Consider the following 4,885-nt stretch of genomic DNA (forward strand, 5'->3'; position numbering starts at 1 on the left):
CCCCTCCCCCTCTCCCTCCTCCCTCCCTCTCCTCCTCCTCCTCCTCCTCCCCTCTCCTCCCTCCCCTCCCTCCTCCCTCCTTCCCTCTCTCCTCCCTCCTCCCTCTCCTCCTCTCCCTCTCTCCTCCTCCTCCTCCTCTCCTCCCTTCCTCCCTCTCCCCCTTCTCCTCCTCCCTCTCCTCCTCCTCCTCCTTCCTCCCCCTCTCCCTCCCCTCCTCCTCTCCCTCCCTCCTCCTCCTCCTCCCCTCTCCTCCTTCCTCCCTCCCTCTCCCTCCCTCCCCTCTCCCCTCTCCCTCCTCCTCCTCTCCCTCCCCCTCCTTCCCTCTCCCCCTCTCCTCCCCCTCCTCCCTCTCCTCCTCCTCCTCCCCTCTCCTCTCCTCCCCTCTCTCCTCCTCCTCCCTCTCCTCTCCCTCCTCTCCTCCCCTTCCTCTCCCCTCCTCCTCCCTCCTTCCTCCCTCTCCTCCCCTCCTCCTCCCTCCTCTCTCCTCCTCCTCCCCCCTCCTCTCTCCTCCTCTCCCTCCTCCTCCCTCTCCTCCCTCCTCCCCTCTCCTCCTCCCTCCCCCTCCCTCCCTCCTCTCCTCCTCCTCTCCCTCCTCTCCTCCTCCTCTCCCTTCTCCTCCCCCTTCCTCCTCCCCCCTCCTCCCTCCTCTCTCTCTTCCTCCCCCTCCTCCCCTCTCTCCCCCTCTCCCTTCTCCTCTCCTCCTCCCTCCCCTCCTCCTCTCCTCCTCCCTCCTCCTCCCTTCCCCTCCTCCCTCCTCCCTCTCCTCTCCCTCCTCCCTCCTCTCCCTCCTCCTCCCTCCCTCTCCTCTCCTCCTTCCCCCTCTCCTCCCTCCTCCTCTCCCCTCCTCTCCTCTCCTCCTCCTCCTCCCTCCCCTCCTCTTCCTCTCCTCCCTCCCTCCCCTTCCTCTCCCTTCCTCCCTCCTCCTCTCCTCTCTCCCCTCCTCTCCTCCTCCTCCTCCTCCCTCCTCCTCTCCTCCCTCTCCTCCTCCCTCCCCCTCTCCTCCTCCCCCCTCCTCCTCCTCCTCTCCCCCTCCTCCCTCCTCCTCCTCCTCTCCCCTTCTCCTCCTTCCTCTCCTCTCCTCCTCCTCCCCCTCCTCCCTCTTCCTCCCCCCTCCTCCTCCTCCCCTCCCTCCCTCCTCTCCTCTCCTCTCCTCCTCCCCTCTCCCCCTCCTCTCCTCTCTCCCTCCTCCTCTCCCTCCTCCTCCCCTCCCTCCTCCTCCCCTCTCCTCTCCTCCCTCCTCCCTCTCCCCTCCCTCTCCCCTCCTCCTCCCCTCTCCTTCCTCCTCTCCTCTCCCTCTCCCTCCCCCTCCTCCCTTCCTCTCCTCTCCTTCCTCTCCTCTCTCCCCCCTCTCCTCCTCTCCTCCCTCTCCCTCCCCTCTCCCTCCTCCTCCTCCTCCCCTTCCTCCTCCTCCTCCTCTCCCTTCCCTCTCTCCCCCTCCTCTCCCCTCCTCTCCTCTCCTCTCCCCTCCTCTCCCTCCTCTCCTCTCCTCTCCTCCCCTCCTCTCCTCTCCCCTCTCCTCCTCTCTCCCTCCTCCTCCTCCCCTCTCCTCCCTCTCCCTCCCTCCTCTCTCCTCCTCTCCCTCCCCCTCCTCTCCTCCCCTCCTCCTCTCCTCCCTCCTCCCTCTCCTCCTCCTCCCTCCTCCTCCTCCTCCCTCCCCTCCCTCCTCCTCTCCCTCTCCTCCTCCCTCCCCTCCTCTCCTCCCCTCTCCTCCCCTCTCCTCCTCCCTCCTCCCTCCCCCTCCTCCTCCCTCTCCCCCCTCCTCCTTCCTCCTCTCCCTCCCCTCCCTCCTCCTCCTCCTCTCCTCCCTCCCCTCCTCCTCTCCTCCTCCCTCCCTCCCTCTCCTCCTCCTCCCTCCTCTCCCCTCCTCTCCTCCCTCCTCCCCTCCTCCTCTCCTCCTCCCCTCCTCTCCTCCCTCTCCTCCCTCCTCCCCTCCCCTCCTCTCCTCCTCCCCTCCTCTCCTCCTCCCTCCCTCCCTCCTCCCTCCTCCTCCTCCCTCCCCTCCTCTCCCTCCTCCCCCTCCCTCCTCCTCTCCTCCTCCCTCCTCTCCTCCTCCCTCCTCTCCTCTCCCCCTCCCTCCCCCCCTCCCCCCCTCCCCCTCCTCCCTCCCCCTCCCCCCCTCCTCCCCCTCCCCCCTCTCCCCCCTCCCCTCCTCCCCTCCCCCCTCCTCCCCTCCCCCCCCCCTCCCCCTCCCCTCCCTCCCCTCCCTCCCTCCCCTCCTCCCCCCCCTCCTCCCCCCTCCCCTCCTCCCCTCCTCCCTCTCCCCCCCCTCCCCTCCCCCCTCCCCCTCCCCTCCTCCCCCTCCCCCCTCCTCCCTCCCCCTCCTCCCCTCCTCCCCCTCCCCTCCTCCCCTCCCCCCTCCCCTTCCTCCCCTCCCCTCCCTCCCTCCCCCTCCCCCCTCCCCTCCCTCCCCCCTTCCCCCTCCCCTCCCTCCTCCCCCCCTCCTCCCTCCCCCTCCCTCCTCCCCTCCTCCCTCCCCCCCTCCCCCTCCCCTCCCCCTCCTCCTCCCCCTCCCCCCTCTCCCCTCCCTCCTCCTCCCTCCCCCCTCTCCCCTCCCTCCTCCCCCTCCCTCCCCTCCCTCCTCTCCTCCCCTCCCCTCCCTCCTCCCCCCTCTCCCCTCCTCCCTCCTCCCCCCTCCCCTCCCCCCCTCCCCTCCCCCTCCCTCCCCTCCTCCCCCCTCCCTCCCCTCCCTCCCCTCCCCCTCCCTCCCCCTCCCCTCTCCTCCCCTCCTCCTCCCCCTCCCCTCCCCTCCTCCCCTCTCCCTCCCCCCCCCTCCCCTCCCCCCTCCCCCTCCCTCCCCCTCCTCCCCCCCTCCCCTCCCCTCCTCCCTCCCCCCTCTCCCTCCTCCCCTCCCCCCCTCCCCCCTCCCTCCCCTCCCTCCCCCTCCCTCCCCCCCTCTCCTCCTCTCCCCCCTCCTCCTCCCCTCCTCCCCCTCCTCCCCTCCCCTCCCCTCCCCCTCCCTCCCTCTCCCCCTCCTCCCCTCCCTCCCCCCCTCCTCCCTCCCCCTCCCCTCCCCCTCTCCCCCCCCCTCCCCTCCTCCTCCCCTCCCCTCCCCCCCCTCCCCTCCCCCTCTCCCTCCCCTCCCTTCCTCCTCCCCTCCCCTCCCTCCCCCCCTCCCTTCCCCTCCCCCCCCCTCCTCTCCCCTCCCTCCCCCTCCCCCTCCCCCCCTCCCCCCTCCCCTCCCCCCCCTCCCCTCTCCCCCCCCTCCCTCCCTCCTCCCTCCTCTCCCCTTCTCCCCCCCCTCCCTCTCCTCTCCCCCCCTCCCTCCCCTCCCTCCTTCCCCCTCCTCTCCTCTCCTCCCCTCCCCGCCTCTCCCCTCCGCCTCCTCTCCCTCCTCCCCCCTCCTCTCTCCCTCCTCCTCCCTCTCCTCCCCTCCCTCTCTCCCTTCCCCTCTCTCCTCCCTCTACCTCCCCCTCTCCCTCTCTCCCCCCCCCTCCCCCCCTCTCCCTTCCCTGCCCCTCCCTCCTTCTTCTACTCTCCCCCCTCCCTCCCTCTCCCCCTCCTCCCTCCCTCTCCCTCCCTCCCTCCCCCCCTCCCCTCCCCCCTCTCCTCTCCCCCTCCCTCCCTCTCCCTCCCTTCCCTCCTCCCCTCCTCTCCCCCCTCTCCTCCCTCTCCTCCTCTCCCCCTCTCTCCCCTTCCTCCCTCCCTCTCCCCTCCCTCTCCCTCCCCCCCCTCTTCCACCCCTCCCCCTCCTCTCCTCCCCCCCCCTCCCCTCGCCTCCCCTCTCTCCTCCTCCCTCCTCCCCTCTTCTCCTCTTCCTCTTCTCCTCCTCCTTCCTCCCCTCTCCCCTCCCCCTCTCTCCTCCCTTCCCTCCCCCCTCCCCCTCCCCTCCTCTCCTCCTCCTCCTCCCTCTTCCCTCTCTTCCTCCCCTCTCCTCCCTTCCCTCCCCCCTCCCTCCTCCCTCCCTCACTCTCCTCTCCTCCCCCCTCCCTTCCTTCTCCCACTCCCTCCCCCTCTCCTCCCTCCTCCATCCCTCCCTCCTCTCTCCCCCCCTCCTCCGTCCCCTCTCCACTCTCTCGCTCTCCCTCCTCCCCTCTCTCCCCCTCCTCCCCCTCCCCTCCCCCTCCTCCCTCCTACTCCTCTCCCTCCCCCTCCCCCTCCTCCCCTCTCCTTCCTCCCCCTCCCTCTCCCCTCCCCCTCTCCCCTCCTTCCTCCTTCCCTCTCTCTCTCCCTCCCCCCCCTTCCCTCTTCCCTCCCCCCTCCCTCCTCTACTCTCCTCCCTCCTCTTCCCCCCCTCCCTCCCCTCCTCACTCCTCTCCCTCCTTCCCCCTCCCCCCCCTCTCCCTCCCCGCCCCTCCCTCCTCTCCCTTCCCCTCTCCTCCCCCACTCCCCTCCCTCTCCCTCTTCACTCTCCCCCTCCCTCCCCCCCCCTCTCTCCTCCTCTCTCCCCCCCCTCCCTCCTCCCCTCCCCTCCCCCTCCCCCTCCTCCCCTCCCCCCCCCCTCCTCCCTCCCCCCCTCCCCCCCTCCCCCTCCTCTCCCCTCCCTTCCCTCCCCCCTCTCCCCCCCTCCCCTCCCCTTCTCCTCCCCCCCCTCCTCCCCCTCCTCCCCTCTCCCTCCCCCCCCTCCCCTCCCTCTCCCCCTCCCTCTCCTTCCCCCCCTCCCCCCTCCTCCCCTCTCCCCCCTCCCCCCCTCCCCCCCCCCTCCCTCCCCTCCCCTCCCCTCCTCCCCCCCCCTCCCTCCTCTCCCCCCCCTCCCCTCCCTCCCCTCTCCCCCCCTCTCCTCCTCCCCTCCTCCCTCCCCCCTCCCCCCTCCCCTCCCTTCCTCTCCCCCCCCCTCCCCCCCCCCCTCCCCCCTCCCTCCTCCCCCCTCTCCCCCCTCCTCCCCCTCCCCCCTCCCTCTCCTCCCCCTCCCCTCCCCCTCCCCCCCCCCCCCTCCCTCCCTCCTCCT

At 72.4% G+C, this 4,885-nt stretch overlaps 1 pseudogene; it reads left to right on the forward strand.

The window, feature by feature from the left end:
• The first annotated feature begins 1,379 nt into the window (after window positions 1-1,379).
• Window positions 1,380-4,885, forward strand: part of LOC128970454 (basic proline-rich protein-like) — a 3,700-nt pseudogene continuing 194 nt past the window's right edge.

The sequence above is a fragment of the Indicator indicator genome, chromosome 12 (assembly GCF_027791375.1).
Source record: "Indicator indicator isolate 239-I01 chromosome 12, UM_Iind_1.1, whole genome shotgun sequence".
Classification (NCBI taxonomy): Eukaryota; Metazoa; Chordata; class Aves; order Piciformes; family Indicatoridae; genus Indicator; species Indicator indicator.